Source organism: Galeopterus variegatus, unplaced genomic scaffold (assembly GCF_000696425.1).
Source record: "Galeopterus variegatus unplaced genomic scaffold, G_variegatus-3.0.2 Scaffold6495, whole genome shotgun sequence".
NCBI classification, from domain to species: Eukaryota; Metazoa; Chordata; class Mammalia; order Dermoptera; family Cynocephalidae; genus Galeopterus; species Galeopterus variegatus.
Genome location: NW_007732606.1, coordinates 34,649 through 56,198, shown reverse-complemented (window position 1 = coordinate 56,198; position 21,550 = coordinate 34,649). Strand labels below are relative to the sequence as shown.

Sequence of the window (21,550 nt, the reverse complement as noted above, 5' to 3'; positions counted from 1 at the left end):
CCCCTTTTGCTTCTCTCCTAAACTCTACTTCACCCAGGCCAGCTATCATGGTCATTACCTCATGTATAGGATGACCAATGTATTGGGCCACTATAGCCATCAGTGACCCAAAGGACATTGACGGGGCATTTTGCAGCCCAATGGCTCTCAGGCTGCCTATAAAATTTTCATTGTCTGGGCCATGAGTGCTCACATTAAGCATGGACTGCCGCATCCCCAGCTCCCAAATTATTTGAACCAACTCAGCATATGTTTGCCATTTACTAACAACCTTGGGCAGTTCTCCAGCATTCACCCACATGGTCTGGGCAGCTGCATTCACCCATTCCATTAAGGAGTGATTACCTGGCCCTTGTGCATATCTGTGGCTATGCTTTAGCTGTTGCCTCAGGGACAGGTGCATGGTAATGGAGGCCAATTTTTCCATCTCCTCACCAGAGCACATCACACTGTTCACCACTAGGTCCCATAACTGTAGCAGCCAAGCAGCCAGGGGCTCTCCCTGTTTCTGCCAAAACTGTCTCTCCAAGTCAACTAATTCAACCTGGGTTTTAGGGACATAGGTAGTGAATTGGGTCACCTACAGGTTGCCAACTGCTTATCCACCCAGTCCCATAGGCTGCTCATGTTTCATTTTCTGATGCACAATGGGTTGTGCCTAGAGAGACACAGTCTCCCCCAACTTACCACTGTTTTTGTTGTACTCCCTGGTGTGAGAAGAAGGAGTGGCCAGTCACTGAATGTCATCATCCAGGACATTTATGTGCGCTTATAATGACTCTGCTTTTCACTTCAAAACTTGATTAGTTTGCAGCGTAGTGAGCAGTAGCCAGGCTCCAGTCAGCAGAAAAGTGGCCACCAGGCACCTCATACTCAGGGATAGCCACATTTCCTCCCCCTCCCAAGGGGTTGTCCGCTGTAGTGCCTGGTCTATGCTGACTTGGCCGTATAGTGAGCAGCAAACAGATTGGTCAATGGGAAAATGGCCATAGGGCACAACATATTCAAAAGTAGGCACATTTCATCCTCCCAAGGGCTTTTGGCTCCTGCGCCTGCTCAGAATCTTCCTGACAACTACACCAATTGTAGAGCTAGGGCTGGAGCTCACAGACCCCTTTAGCCTATTGTCCAGATAGGGTCACAAACCCTTCACATACAGGTCTGTGAGCTAGGTAACAGGAAAAGGTTTTTGGAGCCATCAGTGAAGAAATAATAGGCTTTATTTTAGATGCATGCTCTGTTGACCAGCAGTTCAGAGCTGCTGCCTCACACACTGAAGAGGACACAGAAATAGCAAGAAGTAAAAGGATACATGTGCATGCATGTACACTAACTCTACTCCCACAAAACTTGTTTACAAAGGATGTGCTGCACCGCACCCAGCCAGTCCTGAGGCAAGAGGGCCTGACTAAATTGCTCTGTTTTCCTCCCAGTATTCCAGATACATGCCCCCCTTAAGGATTTCTTATACCACTGGTCATATCATGGGAAACTCCTGTAGTTATTGTTTGTCTGGGAAATACACTATTTCTCTTTCATTTCTGAATGACAGCCTTGCCGGATATAGTATACTTGCCTGGAAGTTTTTTTTTTCTTTTAGTATTTTCATCTATCATCCCATTCCCTTCTGGCCTGTAGTGTTTGTGTTGAAAAGTCTGTTGTTAGACTGAAGGGGACTCCCTTCTAGGTGACTTAATGCTTTTCTCTTGCTGTTTTTAGATTCTCTCTTTGTCTTAGAGTTTTGCCAGTTTAATGATAATGTGTTTTGGAGAGGACCTTTTTAGACTGAATCTGTTTGGGGATCTCTGACCCTCCTGAATCTGAAGGTCCATGACTCTGCCTATTTGTGGAAAGTTTTCTGCTATTATTTTCTTGAATATGTTCTCAATGACTTTTCCTTTCTCTTCCCATTCAGGAACACAATGATTTGGATGTTTGTGCACTTAAGATTGTGTTCTCTCTCTCTTAGATTTTCTTCATTTATTTAAATTCTTTTTCCTTTTTTGTCTGAGTTATTTCAAAGGGACTTTCTTCAAGATCAGAAATTCTTTCTTCTGTTTGTTCTACCCTGCTGTTTAAGCTCTTAAGTTGTGATTTTTATTCTGTTGAATGATTGTTCAGTTCTGTGATTTCAGCTACATTTTTTTTAAAGTACTAATCTCATTGTATATTTCCTCTTTCATACCCTGGATAACTTTGCTCAGTTCATTGTATCATCTGAGTATTCTTGTATCTCAGTGAGTTTTGTAAGATTTTTACTTGGAATTCCTTTTCAGTCATTTCAAGTGTTTTCTGCTCGATAGGGTCTGGTACATGAGAGTTATTGTATTCCTTTGGTAGACTCATATTTTCTTTTCTTTTTCTTTTTTTCTTGTATCTCTACATTAGTGTCTTGTCATCTGGTAGAGCAGTTGCTTCTTCTGTTACTCTCCTACACTGGACTCTGTTGGTGACCGTCATTATGTCAATGCAGTTGAGTGTTCAGCAGTCTTCCTGCAAAGTGGTAATGGCTGCTGTTGCTCCTGTTGTGGTAGCAAGCCACCGTACTATTGGTAGTGTTTGTTGAAGTGGCATTGGTGGGATACCCATGTGGCAGTGGTGCAGTCGTTGCTCCAGTGTTGAAGGCTGCTCCTATGATGATGGTGATTGTGGTGACTGTAGCAGTGGCAGTTGCAGAAGCTGCCTGCTTGGCTACAGTGTGTGTAGTGGTGGCCTGTGCAGCTATGGTATCCACAGTGGCATCAGGGTTACCTGTGGTGGCAACTGCAGCGGTAGCACTTGCAAATTCCTCCCTAGTGTTTGCAGTGTCCTTGCCAGCGGCAGGGTCACCTCATGGGGATGTCAACAGCACCATTGCCTGCAACTGCCTCTCTTACATCTGCAGTTTTTGCAGCAGCAGTGGGTTGCCTCGTGGCAGTGACATCATTGCTGGTGGCTGCAACAGACTCCCTCATGTGTGATGTCCACAGCAGAAGCAGGGTCACCTCATGGGGGCAGCAGTGGAACTGGTGGATACAACTGCCTCCCTTGTGTCTGTGGTGTTCTCGGCAGCATTGGGGTTACTTCATGGCAGTGGCAGGAGCACTGGTGGCTGCAACCCTTCCCTTGTGTCTGTGGTGCCCTTGGAAGCCAGGGGGTTACCTTGTGTGGGTGGCAGTGGAACTGCTCGTTGTAGCCATCTCCCATGCATCTGTGGTGTACTTGGCATCAGTGAGATTAATTCACATCTGCAGAATCTGCAGTCGTAGTGATGGGCCACCTGAAGGACTCATGCTTTGCAGGGACAAGTTCTGTAGTCGGCAATGGTTCCGGGACTGGACACTGGCTCCAGCAAGTGCAATAGTGGTGGTTGTGGGTCTGTTTTGATCCTATTCTGTGGGACGAACATACTCTGGGCACCTCTAGTCCACCATCATCCCAGAAGTCCTGTTGTTCTTTATAAGACTGTTTTGGCACTGTGGGTCCCTTGAATTTCCATATGATTTTAGCATAAGTTTGTCAGTTTCTGCAAGGAAGCCACTGGAAATTTGGACAGGGATTGTATTAAATTTGTACATCAATGTATGGAGTGATGCCATTTAAGAATTGAGGTGATGCCAGGCAGACCATCTGCACACAGGATCCCCACCTATTCCATCGCAAAAGTAAGCCTTGTTGTGTGCATGACCCCTGCCTTAGCCTCCTGCAGGGCAGTGGCCAACACCAGCAGCTGTCCACACAGCTACTTTTGCTGAAGCCAGTCCAACCACCTGCAGGAACCCCATCCAAATCACTTCATCAGCTGGCCTGGTTGCACAAGGACACCCCCTCCCCGAAGTAGCCTACAGGGTGGCTGCTACCAGCAGAAGCCATCACACCAACCAGATTGGACACACACAGGACCCCCTGCTAATGCTGAAGAAATAGCCAGCCCAGCTGTGTACAGGACAACCCCCACCCATCACTACAGCATGCAGTGTAGCTCCATGCTCCTGCCATTGCTGCTGCTGGCAGCCATGCACACTGCCACTGCACCAGTCAGACTGGCCATGCGAGGAACCCACTGCCACCACTACTCATTGACAGAAGGGAGGTCATGAGCAGAACCACAAGGAAGAGGTAAGTCAGGACAGACCTGTGTACCAGTGGCCCAAAACAAAGAGGGAATAATGCTGCTCCTGTGGTTGTGCACCTGGAGTAGAAGCTGTGTGTACAGTGCATATGACTGCCTTAACCCAGGGAGAGACACACACAGAGACCTCAGAGAGGACAGAAACCCAGAAGAGCTAAATAATATAAGAAGAAAATTCACAGTCACCACCAACCCATCCCCATACAAAGAAAAGCAAGTACCCAGGAGAAGCCTCAGTCTGTAGAAATGAGGAAAGTGAAACCCTACCAAGGGCCACCCGTTCAAGCTGAGGAGATCAAATATACCCAAGTGCACTCACCAGGGTCATGGGACAGTAGCCAGGGAGCCAACAAGCCCAATCAGGTCCACCCACCTCAGCCAAAGAGTGCCAGGGCACCCACCCAGGCACTTTGCCCAAGACATCAAGATCTTACCCACATCCTTGACAACCCAACACAGCGTCACTAACCACAGCAGGGAGGCACTAAGTGCCTGTGCCTAGGCCATGGAGGCACTCACATGCTACATTGACATTGAGTATAGCTGAGGTATCTTCACAGAGACTACCCTACTGAGTCTACCTGGAACCAATATGAAAACACCCTACTCAACAATCAGTATAATACACATCTACAGGAAGAACTCTTTCTCCTTGAAGCCCAGACTAGAAGTAAATGCCCTATTAGGTTACCAGCCATCAATGCAGAGATACTAGAAATATGAAAATGTAAGAAAATATGACACAACCAAAAGAATACGATAGTTCTCAACACCAGCCCGCCCCCCAAACCAGGTCACCCTTGACATGTCTGAAAAGAAATTCCAAGTAACAGACTGACTGATTGGATTAAAAAGCTGGATCCAATTATATGCTGTCTATAAGAAACTCACCTCAACTGTAAAGAGAAACACAGACTAACAGTGAAGGGATGGAAAAAGATACACCATGCAAATGGAAATCAAAAGTGGGCAGGAGTAACTATTCTTATTTAAGATAATGTAGACTTTAAACCAAAAACCATAAAAAGAGGTAAAGAAGACCATGATATAATGATAAAGGTCTGTATTCAGGAAGAAGACCTAACAATCATAAACATAAAGACATCCAACACTGGAGCACTGGAATGTAGAAAGCAATCACTGTTAGACCTAAGGAAAAAGACAGACCCCAATACAATAATATTTGGGGACCTGAATACCCCTCTCTCAGCATTGGACTATCATCTTGGAAATAAATCAACAGAGAAACATAAGATTTAACCTATACTTTTGATCAATTGGACTTGGGAGATATCTACAGAACATTACACCCAACAACTACGGATACATTCTTACTATCAGTTCATGAAACATTCTGCAGGAAAGATAGCATGTTAATTCACAAATCAAGCCTCGACAAATTTTGAAAAATTAAAATCATTTTGAGTATCCTTTCCAGCCACAACACATTAAAACTAGTAACCCATAACAAGCAAAACTCTGGAAACTATATAAAAACATGTAAATTAAACAACATGCTCCTGAATGACCTATGAGTCCAAGAAGAAATTAAAAAGGATACCAAAAAATTTCTCTAAACTAATGAAAATAAAGACACATCAAACCAAAACCTGTACTATCTAGCAATCAGACTGCTGGGTATTTCCAATGCCAAAGGATTGGAAATCATCATATTGAAGGGATAATTTTATTGCGGCTATATTTACAATAGGAAAGATTGGAACCAACATAAATATCCACCATCAGATGACTGGATAAGGAAAATATGGTATATTTACACAATGAAATACTACTCGGCCATAAAAAGAATGAAAGATGGCCATTCACAGAAAAATGGGTGAATTTATAGAAAATTATATTAAGTTAAATAGGTCAGGCACAGAAGGAGGAAACTGCATGTCCTCACTTATCAGTGATAGCTAAAAAAATTAAATAAATAAAAAGTGAAAAAAAGCTACTACAATCACACTACTACGCTGAACTTTCAAAAGAAGAAAACAGAACAGAAGTTTGCAGGGGTGGGAAAGGGAGGGGATAAGGGAGGAACTGGTAAACGGCCACGAAAAATGATTACATTGTCTATTGCTAAGTGTACTAATTATTCTGATTTAAGCATCACATATTGCACACAGGTATTGATATTCAACTGTGTACGCCACAGATATGTACAATCAATTATGTTACAAAAAAGAAATAAAAAACAAACAAAAAAAAAACCCAGCGTGGTCCTGGCATACAAACAGACACATGGACCGATGAGTATAGAAAACCCAGAAGTCAACCCACATATTTCCAGTCAACTGATCTTTGACATAGGCAGCAACACCATACAATGGGATGAAGACTCCATCTTCAATAAACGGTGCTGGGAAAACTGGACATCCATATGTAGAGGAATGAAAGTAGACCCATACCTCTTGCCATATACAAAAATCAACTCAACATCGATTAAAGACTTAAATATGAGTAGAAACTATAAAACTCCTAAAATAAAACATAGAGCAAACACTTCAGGAAATAGGACTGGACAAAGACTCTATGAATATGACCCCAAAAACACAAGGCAACAAAAGAAAAAATTAAAAAATGGGATTATATCAAACCAAAAACCTTCTGCACAACAAAGGAAACAGTAAACTGAGTGAAAAGACAACCTACAGAATGGGAGAACATATTTGCAACCTGTGCATCTGACAAAGGATTAATATCCAGAATGTACAAGGAACTCAAAAAATTAACAGCAAAAAAATAAGTTACCGGATTTAAAAATAGGGAAGTGCAGCTGCATAGGCATTTCTCAAAGGAAAATGTGCAAATGGCCAGCAGACACATGAAAAAATGCTCAGCATCACTACACATCAGGGAAATGCAAATCAAAACCACACTGATATCATCTCACCCCAGTTAGACTGATTATTATCAAAAGAGACAGAGAATAACCGATGGCAGCAAAAATGTGGACAAAGGGGAACTCTCCTAAGTTGGAGTGTGAGTGTAAATTAGTGCAACCATTATCGAAAACAGTTTGGAGATTCCTCAATCAACTGTAGATAGTACTGCCATACGATCCAGCAATCCCACTTCTGGGTATGTACCCAAAGGAAATGAAATCATCTTGTCAAAGGGATACAACTCCCATGTTTATCACAGCTCTATTTACATTAGCCAAGAGTTGAATCCAAGCTAAATGTCCATCGACAGAAAACTGGATAAGGAAAATGCGGAATATACACTCAATGGATTATTACTCTGCCATATAATAGGAATGAAATTCTGCCATTCACAGCAACATGGATGAACGTAGAGAAAATTATGTTAAGTGAAATATGCCAGGCACAGAAAGAGAAATACCCCATGGTCTCACACATAAGTGGGTGCTTGAAAAAAAAACTTGAATAAATAAAAAAAGAAGAAAGAAAGATACAACCATCATAATTGTACATTGAACTTTCAAAAGGAGAGAAGAGAACTAGGATTACCAGAGGTGGGAAGAGGGAGAGGCGATTGGTGAAGGATTGGTGGAGGTCCATGGGAAGTGACCACATTGTATAATGCAAAATGTGCTGTTGTCCTTATCTGAGCATCATATATTGCGCACAGATAATGATATTCAGCTTGATACCCCACATGAATATGTACAATCAATTTTGTTTCAATAAAAAAATCTTGAAATGAAATTCGCATACCAAACAACTGAAAATTTTTCTTGGACCCTATAGAGGTATACAGTTTATTCACAATGTTGTGCAACCAGCAGCACTCGTAGTTTCAAAACATTTTCATCACTCCACACAAACATACGATATACATTAAATGATTGTTTGCCATTCCTCTGCCCCATCTGTAGTAAACTTTCATCTGCTTTCTGTCTCTGCGGATTTGACTATTATGGATATATCATATAAAAGGACTCATAGCATATGTGGCCATTTGTTTCTGGCTTCTTTCACCTATCATGTTTAAGTTGTAGCATGTATCAGTGCTTTGTTCTTCCTGTCTGAAAAATATTTCATTTTACATACACACATACACCAATTTGTTTACCATTCATCTGTTGATGGACATTTGTGTTATTTCTGCATTATGGCTCTTATAAATAATGCTGCTATGAACATTTGTGTACAAGCTTCTTCATGAAAGTGTTTCCATTTTTCTTGGGTACATTTCCAGGAGTGGAGTTTTGGGGTCATATGGTAATTTTATGTTTATCTGTTTGAGAAACTGCTGAACTTTTCTACAGTGAATGCACCATTTTATATTCACTCAAGCAATGTACACGAGTTCTTATTTTTTCACGTAATTGACAATAATTTTGATTTTGTAACTTTTTGTGTATATTAAAGCCATCCTAGTCAGCGTAAAGTGTTATCTCATTGCAATTTTGACTTGCATATTCTTAGTTATTAGTGATATTGAACATCTTTTCATGTGCTGTTTCCCATTTGTGTACCTTTGGAGAAAAGTTGGGAAGTTGAGTCTTTTCTCTCCATTTAGTTTCCTCCTTTTAGTGGATCAGCTTTCACAATTGAGTATGACTTAACTTCACAAGTTTCATAAATGTGCTTTATCATGAATTTGAGGATTGGCTTTTCCATTTCTGCAAAACTGGCTACTGGAATTTTGATAGCAACCACACTTAATCTTTAAATTGCTTTAAGGTGTATCACCATACTAACAATATTACATGTTCTGATCCTTGATCATGGGAAGGTTTTCCATTTATTATGATATTACTAATTTTTTTAAGCAACATTTAATAATTTTAAGTTTATGAGTCTTTTAGTTCCTTCATTATAGATTCTTAGGTGTTTTAACCTTTTGGATGATATTGTAAATGTAATTAATTTTAATTCATTTTCAGATTGCTCACAGTTGTTGTATAGACACACAACTGATTTTTGTGTTGATATTGTATGCTGAAATTATGCTGAAATAATTTATTGGCTCTAGTATTTTTATTGTGGATTGTGGGGGATTTCTTTATATAGGATCCTGTTATCCTAAATAGAGATAGTTTTACTTCTTTCCTACTTAAATGTTTTCTATTTCTTTATCTTGTGAAATTGCTCTGGCTAGGACTTCCGGTGCTATGTTGAATAGAAGTGGTGACATGGACAACCTTGGTTATTTCCTCCTGATTTTAGTGGATCAGCTTTCACAAATGAGAATGATTTAGTTTTGGAAGTTTCACAAATGTGTCTTATCATGATAAGAAAGTTCCACTGTATTTATAGTGTTCCGAGTGTTTTTATAATAAAGCTTTCGGAATTTTGTCAAATGCTTTTTCTGCATCTATTAGGATAATAATGTAGTTTTTTTCTTTCACTCTAATAATATGGCTATTGTACTGGTTGATTTTCTTTTCTTTTTTATTTATTTATTTTTTTGGTGGCTGGCTGGTACAGGTATCTGAACCCTTGACCTTGGAGTTATAACACCACATTCCATCCAATTGAGCTAACTGGCTAGCCCTGAGTAATTTTCTTGTTGAACCACCGTAGCATTTCTAGGAAGAATACCACTTGGTTTTGTATATAATCTTTTTTTAAAATTTTAAAATTTTGGCAAAATATGCATAACATAAAAGTTGCTATATTCACCATTTTATGTGTACAGTTTAATGGTATTAAGCACATTCACATTTTTGTGCTACCACAACAACCGTTTATCTCCAGAACTCTTATTACCTTGAAGAGTGGAAACTCTGTACCCGTTAAACAATAACTTCCCATTTCTCCCTCCATTTAACCCCTGGCAAGCACCATTCTACTTTCTATCTTTATACACAATGGAATACTACTCAGCTATAAAAACGAATGAAATACTGCCATTTGCAACAACATGGATGGACCTTGAAAGAATAATATTAAGTGAAACGAGTCAGGCAGAGAAAAAGAAATACCACATGTTCTCACTTATTTGTGGGAGCTAAAAATAAATAAATCAATTCACACTCATACATACACACACACACACACACAAAAAAAAAAAAAACCGGGGGGCGGGGAGAGGAAGATATAACAACCACAATTTTTTTGAAGTTCTTACAACAAGCAAATGGAGGGGACACACTTGGTTGGAGGGGGGAGAGGGAGGAGGGAGGGAGGTTTTGGTGATGGGAGATAATAATCAACTACATTGTATATTGACAAAATAAAAAATTTTTTTAAAAAAATCTCATGAAAATGGACTCTTACATTATTCGTCCTTTTGTGACTGGGTTTTTTAACTTAGCATAATGTCCTCATGGTTCATTTATGTTGTAGCATGTGTCACAAATACTTCCCATTTTAAGGGTGAATAATATTTCATTGTATGTATACACCACTCATCTGTTGATAGACACTGGGGTTACTTCTACCTTGTGGCTATTGTAAATAATGCCACTATGAACATGGCTGTACATATACCTCTTTGAAACTCTGCTATTGGTACTTTTGGGTATATACTCAGATGTAGAATCACTGAATTATATGGAAATTCTATTTTTAATTTTTTGAAGAACTGCCACTCTGTTTCCCACAGTGGCTACACCATTTTACGTGTGCACCAACAGAACCCAAGGGTTTTGATTTCCTCGCCAACACTTGTTACTTTCTGTCTTTAGTTTTTTAATAAAAGCTCTCCTAATGGGTGAGGTGATATCTTACTATGCTTTTGATTTGTATTTCCCTAACCGTTAGTGACATTGAGCATTTTTTTCATGTGCTCATTCACCATTTGTATACTTCTATTCAAGTCCTGTGCCCATTTAAGGACCAGATTGTATCGGTTTCTGTGTGGATACATCTGTGTAATACTTTGAATGTGCTGTTGGATTTGGTTTACTAATATTTTGTTGAGAAATTTGCATATATATTCATAACAGATGCTGGTCTTATCTTGTAGCATCTTTGGCTTTTGTGTCAGGGTAGCATCGTTGAGTGTATTAGAATGCATTCTCTACTCTTCTATTTTTTTAAAGAATTGAGTAAGATTAATTTTAATTCTTTCTTAATTTTTTGGTAGAATTCACCAGTGAAGTCATTTTGTTCTTGACCTTTTGGCGGAATTTTTGATTTCTAATTCAACATCTTTGCTTGATGTGTGTTCCCATTTTCTATTGCACCTTGAGTCAGTTTTGATAATTTGTGTGTTTCTGAGATGTCTTCCATTTATCTAGATTATCTAATTTGTTGATGCACCACAGTTTATCATATTCTCTTATAATCCTTTTTATATCTGTAAAATCAGTAGTAATGTCTCTGCTTTCTTTTCCAGTTTTTGTTATTGCTGTCTTCTCTCTTTCTTTTTATTTAGCCAGTATAGCTAATGGTTTGTCAATTTTGTCAGTCTTTTTGAAGAACCAATATTTGGTTTTACAAATTCTTTTTTTTGTTTGTTTTTGTGTTCCCTTTTTCATTTATCTCTGATTCCTTCTGATGAGTTGGAGTTTAATTCGTTGTTCTTTTCCTAGTTCCTAGGTTGTAAAGCTTATTCTTTATGGGAGCTGTTTCTTTTGTAATAGAGATGTTTACAGCTATAAATTTTGCTCTGAGAGTGGCTTTTGTCACATAACATTATTTTGGTATAATAAGTTTTTATTTCCATTATCTCTCAGTATTTGATAATTTTCCCAGTGATTTCTTCCTTAACCGTTGGTTGTTCAAATGAATGTTGTTCAGTGTCCAATTTTCTTCTCTTATTGATTTTTAGGTTCATTTCATTGTGGTCAGAGAAAATAGTTTGTATGATTTTGATCTTTTCAAATTTGGTGAGAATTGTTTATGACCTAACATGTGGTCTATCCTGGAGAGTGTTCTATTGAACATGGCTGTACATATACCTCTTTGAAACTCTGCTATTAACATGTGGTCTATCCTGGAGAAAGTTCTATGTGCACTTGAGAAGAGTTTTTTTCTGCAGTTGTTGAGGCAAGTTTTCTGTATATGTCTGTTAGGTATAGTTGATATCTAGTGTTGTTCAAGTCTTCTATTTCCTTATCGATCTTCTGTCTGGATGGCCTATCCATTATTGAAAGTTGGGTATTGGAATCTCTCACTATTACTGTAGAACTGTCTATTTGCTCCTTTAATTCTGACAATGTCTGCTTTATATATTTTGGGGTTCTTTGAGTGAGGTAAATACATTACAAAGTTACATATTCTTGATGAATTCACTTTTTTCTAATATAGAACAATCTTATTTGCTTCTTTGAACAACTTTTGCTTAAATTCTATTTTGTCTGATACTAGTATAGCCACCCCAGCTCTCTTTGGTTACAATCTGTATGGGAAGTTGTTTTCTAGTCTTTCACTTTCAACATATATGTGTCTTTGGGTATAAAGTGAGTTTCCTGTAGATAGCATAAAGGTTTTCTTTTAAATCCATTCTTTCAATATCTGTATTTCCAATGGCAAGTTCATTTTATTTACAGTTAAAGTGATTAGCCATATTCAAAAATTACTTCTGCCATAATACTATCTTTCTATACGCCTAACATCTTTTTTGTTCTATTCCTCCAGTATTGCCTTATTCTTTGCTTAATCATTTTGTTTTCTAATGAAATGTTTTGATTCACTTTTGATTTCTATCTCTGTATATTTTTGTTTTTTTCTTAATAGTTACCATGTGGATTACTGTTAACATCTTATACATCTTATTACATACTGATTTGATGGAAATCATCATGTTGAAAGGATACCAGCACTCCTATGTTTATTGCAACTCTAATTACAATAGCCAAGAATTGGAACCAAACTAAATGTCCATTTCTTAATGACTCAGTAAGGAAAAGGTGGCAGACATACACAATGGAATACTACTCTGCCATAAAAAGAATGAAATTCTATCATTTGTACCAACAGAGATGAACTTAGTGATAATTATGTTAAATGAAATAATTCAGGCTCAGAAAGAGAAATACCACATGTCCTCACTCACAAGTAGGAGTTAAAAAATGAACACATCAATAAAAAAAGAAAGATGCAACAATCACAATAATTCATTGAACTTTCAAAATGAGAGAACTGAAAAAAGGCCACCAGATGTGGGAAATGGGAAGGGAGAGGGACATTAGTGAGAAATTGGAAAAGGTCACAAAAAATGACTACACTGTATAATGTTGAATGTACTAATTATCCTGATTATATAAAATTATTACACATTGCACATTGGTACTGATATTCAATGCTCTACCCCAGAGATATGTACAATCAATTCCATTTCAATAATAATAGAGAATAACTTACTGGTTTGAATTTATATAAAATTGATACCAAATTAGTTTCAGATTGTATACATTAGCTCTGATCTCATCGAACTCCATTCCCCCTTTGTGTTGTTGTTTCAAATTACATACTTATACATTTTGTGTCATATATTTTTATCATAGATTTATAATTATTGTTGTAAATCAAATAGGCACAAAAAAGAGGGTTACATACAAATATATAGAAATATTATCTTTTACATATACCTTTATAATTAGTCAACAGAGGTATTTATATATTACTATTGCTTTTATTTATTGTTTATTGGCTTTTTTAAATCAGCCTGAAAGCTAAGTCCCTTTAGCATTTTTGTAGGTGAGCTCTACTAGGGAAGAACCGTGTTAGCTTTTTGAAAAATCCTGAAATGTCTTAATTTTTCCTTCATTGTGTAACGATAGTTTTGAAAGAAATACAGTTTTTACTTTTCTGGTTTTTTCTGTCAGCACTTTAAATATATTCTTCCACTGATTTCTGGCCTTCATAGTTTCTGAGGAAAACTCAGCTATTACTTTTATTGAGGATCCTTTGTACATGTTGAGTAACTTCTCTCTTGCTGCATTCCACATTCTCCTTTATCTCTGGTTTTCAACACTTTAGTTAAAATATGCCTGTGTAGGAGTCTCTTTGGTTTTATCCTCCTTGGAGTGTATTGACCTTGAAGATATACACATTCACATCTTTTATCAAATTTAGAAAGTTTTAGCCATTATTTCTTCTAATATTTTTCTGCTCTTTTTCTGACTCCACTCTCTAGTGCTTCTGCAACGTGTATGTTGATACACATGATAGAGTTCCTTAGGTCCTTTAGGCTTTGTTCATTTTTTTGTTTGTTTTTCTTTCTGCTACTGAAACTGGGTAATGTCATGTTTGCTATTTGTTACTTCTGTTTGCTCCAGTCTGCTGTTGAACCCCTTTAGTAATTTTTTTTTCTTTCAGCTATTGTATTTTTAGCTCCAGAATTTGCATTTGGTTTTGTTTCATAATTTCTTTCTCAATGTTGACATTCCTGGCTTTGTAATTCAGTATTCTCCCAATAACTTTAGTTCCTTGTACATGGTTTCTTCCAATTTTCTGAGGATACTTAAGACATTTACTAAATGTTTTATCTTGTAAGTCAAATTTCTGGGCTTCCTTGGAGATGATTTCTGCCAAATTCTTTTTTAACTGTTAATAGGCCATAGTACTTGTTTGTTTTGTTTTGTTTTGTTCCTTTGTTTGCTTCTTGGTAGCTCTGTACTTTTTAAAGAATGCAAAATTTAGTGTACTGTAATATGTCAACTCTGAATATAAGGTGTGTGGGTTTTTTTTTTTTTTTTTTTTTTTTTTTTTTTTTTTTTTTTTTTTTTTTTTTTTTTTTTTTTTTTTTTTTTTTTGTCCTTTTTGAGACCGGCCACACCGTGCTCAGCCAGTGAGCACTGTGAGCGCACAGGTCATCCTTATATAGGATCCGAACCCACCACGGGAGTGCTGCTGTGCTCCCAGCGCCGCACTCTCCCAAGTGCGCCACGGGCTCAGCCCTAAGGTGTTTTTTTTTTTGTTTTGTTTTGTTTTTTTTCTTTAAACTTCCACCAAATAGGGCCGGCCCGTGGCTCACTTGGGAGAGTGCGGTGCTGATAAACGTCCAGCAAATACTGTTGTTCCTTGATGAAGGCTCCAGTCATCACTTTACTTAGTGACTTTTTCAAACTATTTTTGTATATTTTGTTATGTATAATCACTTGAATCTCTTTTCTGCTACCTCTGCAGTCAATCAGTTACCTGACACAAATTTCGTTAAGTTCCTGGATCCAATAGCAAAATAACAGAAAAGAAGTCATTCTGTTTCTTTAAATTCCCAAATCCAATGACACTGGGTAAATTGCTTTAGCCCATGGGGATTGTGTCAGCCCATCAGCAATCAAAAGACACAATGCTGATTTTTGAAGGAAAAAAAAATGTTTCTTTTTTTTGGATTGTGATTTTTTAAAAATTTTATTGTAACAAAGTTGATTGTACATATCTGTGGTGTACAGAATTGAACATCAATACTCGTGTGCAATATGTGATGCTCACATCAGAATAATTATTATATTCAGTAATATACACTATCATTTCTATTTGCGGCCCTTTACGCATTTGATGGAAAAGGTTTCTAATGCCCCGTCTAGCATCAGCGATCTGCTGAGCAACATAGTACACTATCCCTCCAAACTTCCCACCACAGAGGTGGGTTATGAGGAATGTTAGCCTCTATACAAGATGTCTAATTTACTGAAATTTACCTCTTTCTTCATCAAACATTCCTTAGATGGTGCAACTGTTTGACTAGACTCCAGAGTCCCCACATAATTTCTTCATACAGATTGTGCAAGGTCACTGGTTGTTTTTGTGGAGGAACGCATTGCTGAACTTCCTGATTTACCATTTCTGTGACATTACTCTCATAATGCCATCATAACAACATTAGGATTTCAATCTGTGACATCAAATATATTTCCATTTATTTAGATTTTATGTTATTTCTCTCAACATTATTGTATATAGTCTTGTTTAATTATCATAGGTTATGTGCATGTAACCCCTAATCTCCAAATTCCCTTCAACAGATGGAAATATTATTATTGGTTTATGAGTGCACTACTTCTCTCCTGACTTAAGAGTAATTTGAAGTTGATGAGCTTAGAATACTGTGTGAAGCCTACATTACTATAGAAAATGACTGTCTTTGTCTTACAAGGGAATCTGTTGAGAGGGGTTAGTTAATCTTCATGGTGCTGATTAAATAGTATTAGATGTGTCACAGTCACCTGTAGATTATAAAAGCATTATTAATTTAGTACTGGCCTGCGGACTGGTTAGAAAATAATATTTTTGAATATAAATGATCCTCTGTAGTTTATATTTAAAATTGCCCCCTTGTCACTTCTGTGTCATATCATCTTTTCAGTTCTAAACCAAGCCTACTTATCCTTGTCAATTGCTTTCTCTCACCCAAATTTCTATTCATGGGAACTCCATTCATTAGTCACTCAGCCTAAATATCTGCATTACTCCTACAATTTTCTATATCCTTGCTGGGCAGGTAGCACCTCAAATTCTCTGTCTTCATGGCTGCAATGACTCTTTAATTTGTATTTCCTATTCATTCCTGCATTTGTTCCCTGTACCAAGTTGCCCACTTTCTCCCATCTGGACTACAATAATGCTGGCTTCATCTCGTCTTTGTGACCCCAATCTCTTTTCCTATAATTCATTCTAGATTTTGCTTCCATTTTAGCTTTTGCACAATTTCAATTTCATGATGAGTCTGTAGGCAGCATTAAATTTATGTAAATTTTTGACAGAAGAAGAGAATTCACACTCTTATTTCAGGTTTATAACATCTTTGTGCTGTGCCCTTAATTTACCTATTTTGATTAATTAAGATTGTGTTTGCTTCCAAACAAGAGAAAATCTGGTTAATAATGGTTTAAACAAATGGTGGGTTTATTTATTTCAAATAGAAGGATTTTCATGGTGGACCAATGTACAGATAATTTGTTAGCCTTGAAGCATCAGAGAGTCAAGTGCCTTCCATTTTTATTGACCATATTTGGTATGTAGGCTTCATTTCTTTGGTTAAATCCTCACATCCCAAGATGATGTCCACTTTACCTCCTCCTTCACATCTGTGCTTTACGTGAGAGGGAGAAAATAGAAAATGAGCACCAGTAGGATTCTACTTATAGCTTTGTGGGAAAGTACTATGCTCCCTGGCACACCTAGCTGCAAAGAGTCTCATGAATGGAATATTTTGGCAAGCAAAGAATAATGGAGTAAGAAATGAAGTTCAGGCCAATTGATCCATAGTCTGTGCTATACTGTGCAGTACTTTTTCTAACACCAGACTTTCCAGTTTCTGTGTTGGCTAACTTTACAGCTATTTGAGTTATTTGGGATTCTGTGTAGCTAAATGTGCTTGTAAATAATTAGTCAGGTAATTGTATTAAATCATTTTTAGGACAAACACAATCAGCATTCGGAATTTACTTTTGACAATTTAGTATGCAGTGTATCTGATTTGTTTGGAGCTGGGACAGAGACAACAAGCACCACCATGAGATATGGACTCCTGCTCCTACTGAAGTACCCGGAGGTCACAGGTAAGACCATAGCTGATGAGCACAGTGAATTTCAGCAAAGATGTTGTGAAGACCCTGCTAGTGTCCTCCACATTGTTTCTCTTAGAGAGGCTTCATTGTTAAACTTCTGTGCTACCAGCTGTAATCTGTCCTATTTAAGGATGTGCTAAAATGGGGCATCTTTGCAGAATACAGGAGGGTGACTGAGAGGAGTGAAGGCAGCATGGCAGGAGGAAAAGCAACAAAGCTCTGCTGCCATGTCTGGATGTCATGGGAGGTGATTCATGGCAGGCAGAGCCAGCATCAATTTGCCTGGATTGTGTATTGGTTTTATTACAAAAAGGCCAACTTTAACATAGGTATCTTCTTGCAAATACCTTTCCTCATTCTACAAATTCAGTGTTCTAGTAACAAGGTAGGAAAAAGAGAAACTCTGCTTATTGAAACATAAGTGGAAACTCTAGAAATTTAGTGATGCTGCCTGAGATCATTTCCAGCCTGTGAAGAAATCTAAAATTTAGATTCATAAGAAAGGTGTTTCTGCTTAGGCAGAAGATATACCGAAAGGAATTTTAATATTTCAGAAGTCTGTTGTGATAAAACTAGTGTACTCACGATTAGAATTTGGAGGGGGCAACTGTCAATAATTCTATCTTTCACAAATAATTTTACTTTAGAAATTTATCTTTAAATAGTTCCCATTATCCGGCAGATAAAAAACATGCTCTTTGCTCCTGCCCGTGTCAGGATCCCACTGAAATGGCAAAAACCGAATTACAAATGAGGATTAGTCCTTTTCAAGTCGGGTGGAGAGAAGTTCAGGGAACAGCCAAGGAGTCTTCGGCGTTTTTTTGAAGCACAGAGAGCAGATTGAAGGGTGACCACTAACTCAGCAAACTGGATGAAGTTGTAACCTAATTGTCAGAAGAGGAAGCTAAATCACAGAAGAAAAGCCTATCTGTGTCCCTAAAATCCCACAAGGTTCTGTATTTGGAAGTAGCAAGTGTCAGAGAAGGTAGAGAACAAAGCTGAAGAAGGAGGCTCTCCCTGCCCATGTTCCCTCCACGACTCCTTTTATCCGGTAACCGATTTTCCCTCAAGGAAAACAAAGGCTCACTCTTTAGAGAAACTGAGTCTGAGAAGCCCTATACTGGGGACACTGGGCAGTGACAGGAAAAGAGTGAGATGTGAGGCTGGAAAAGAAAGTTTCATAAGAATCCTCTTCTTGAATCCAGAGACTCTTAGCACTATTTTCCATCTTGCTTCTGGAAATGCAGCAGCCAGACATACCCTTCAGAGAGTGCACAGCTCTAGAGAAAAGCTCTTTGTATTTTTCCATCTAAATCGAAAATTCTCTCCATTTGTCCAGCACAGTGAATGAAATAAATGTATCCTTGCCAAGGTACAGGGTTATGAATTTTCAGAACACCAGTATTAAAAAGAAAATCATAAAAACTTTCAGAGAGCTACCAGAGCATATTTAAAGGATTAGGATTTATAACAGTATCATGAATTCTCAAGAGTAACTATTAGCTCGTTTATTCATGGACAAAGGGTATCTTCAGACCTGCACATTTGCCAAAAACATTAACCCCTGGTTTTCCATTTTCAGAAGAATACTGGAGGATGTACTCCATCCAAATGTCTGAAACCAAGTCAGAGGAAGTCATGGGCTCCAGGGATCAGCAGGCCTCACGTAGGAGAATGAGACTGTCAGGGAGGCTGCTGGGCACCAGGCCTAGAAAACACCCACCTCAGAAAGGACCAGGTGGACAATGCAGGTGTGAGGGCAGACCCCAAGAACAGAAGAGGAGTGATGGATTTTATGAGGTTTCCCAATAACTGGGAAATTGTTACCAGGAGTTTCAAACATCTGCCTGAGTATTTGGAAATAATTCTAACTCAGGAAACAAAATTATGAATAGACATAAAGAGACATGATTAAGTCCAAGAAAATGCCAAAAATAAATATTATCTCAGTGGTCTTACAAGGGAACCATATTTCTATAGTTGGAATCATGTGTACTATAAATATTGATATATCCTAAATTGTGGCCTAAATATATTCTAGAAAATAGAGCGAGGAGATGTGTGTTTATGTATCTGTCTGTGGGTTTGAGTCCAAATATGAGGTGGAGATGGAGATTAGGATTCTAATCTCTCCTACCAGAAAATGATTAAATTGTGTTGAAAATGGATAAGTGAGAAATAGAGTTGTTATTTATTTATTTTGAGTTGTTATTTAGAAATATGAATCTGATTTTTAGAAGAAGCTTCTAGAATGCTCAAAATGGCCACATCTGGGAAGTGGGGGGATGAAGACAGTACCATAGTTAAACTGCACGCACACACAGACACACACGGACACATAAACATGCACAGATACATACATTACAAATAGGTCCTTTAGCACAATTTAATTGTTTTAAACTTTTTCTTCTTTGGCAGCTGGTTGGTACAGGGATTGAAACTTGGACCTCGGTGTTAACACCCCACTCTATCCAACTGAGCTAACCAGCCATCCGGAATTTAATTTTTTAACCACCATATAATTGTTTTGAAATAAAATTAATATCTGATTCCTGTTTTTCTTTCTGCAAGACAGTATTTTCTTGACTTAAATATATGCTAACAATATTTTCAAACATTTTATCGTTTCTATTTACGTTACTAATATGTATGCTTATATATGTATGTTCAGATTGAATTTATGGCACAATTTTATTATTTTATTATAGCAATCTTCCCCTATAATTTATGTTTATAATGCTGATGGAACACCTTCATAATACTTCATGTAATCCTGAATTGCTACCACAAATGTGCCATTTTTCTCCTTTTCCATCAGTTCTTCCTTGTGTCTTTTCAGCTAAAGTCCAGGAAGAGATTGGCCATGTGGTTGGCAGACACCGGAGTCCCTGCATGCAGGACAGGAGCTGCATGCCCTACACAGATGCCGTGGTGCATGAGATCCAGAGATACATTAACCTCCTTCCCACCAACCTGCCCCATGCAGTGACATGTGAGGTTAAATTCAGAAACTACCTCATCCCTAAGGTAATATTGTTTTTTGCACACTGTACCTTAGTGTTTTTGAAGTTCCCAAATTCACAGTATGGTTCCAGTCCTCTACCAACACCAGATGACAGAAGAGCAAAACTCATACGTGTGGTAGCTTGATGGACTTTATGCTGTTTACATTTTGGGGCTCTAAAGCTTCGTAACAGATCTTGGTATCTGGCAGTGTATCTTTCAAATTTGTTCTGTTTCTTTAGGATTGTTTGGGTCCTCTTACGTGTTTTTATTTTCAAGTAAATATTAATGAACAGTATCAGTTTGTCAAGTTCCCCAAACACTGGGGTGTAATGTTGTGTTTTCAGTGACATGGCTTGTAAATCTTTCGTTAGGTTTGTGGCCCTTACATTTTTTTGTACCTGGAATATATAAATATAATAGTTTTTATTATACAGATGAACATATACCTAACAACCACACTAAATTTACTAATAATTACTACTGTTTTGTCTGTAGATTACTTTGGAATTTCTACGTACATTATCCTGCTGAGTGAATATTTTTTTATATCATTTTCCAATTCTTGTGTCTTTATTTTTTCTTTATTGCAATATTGCACTGGCCAGGATTACCAGGATGGCATTGAAGAGACTGGTGATAGTGGGTGGAGTTTTAATATCTCACTACTGGGAATGTTATTTTTAAGTACATTTTGGCAGTTATTCTTTATCAGATTATGTTACACTTCTCACTGTGTAAAAGAAATGAAGAAAGAATTACTCAAAGCACCATGAATGCATTGAGAAGGACGACGGGTCTGTACCCCAGCATCTCCCCTGTTAGAAGAAAGAAAACTGGGTACAGCCAGGATTCAAAGTTAGCTTCTCTATTTTATTGTAAAGACAAGGAAGTTCCACAAGAAAATTCAGTTGATTCAATCATTACAAAAGAACAGAAGGACATGAGCAGTGTTACAAAAGTTATCTATGGCTAAGTATAATTTAAATGATGAAACTAGTAACATCAGTAAAATTAACATGATGTTGTGTTTTCAGTGAACTGCCTTGCAAATC

At 37.8% G+C, this 21,550-nt stretch overlaps 1 pseudogene; it reads left to right on the top strand.

Moving 5' to 3' along the window:
• LOC103606336 overlaps window positions 1-21,550 on the top strand; it is a 62,272-nt pseudogene that overhangs the window by 21,249 nt on the left and 19,473 nt on the right.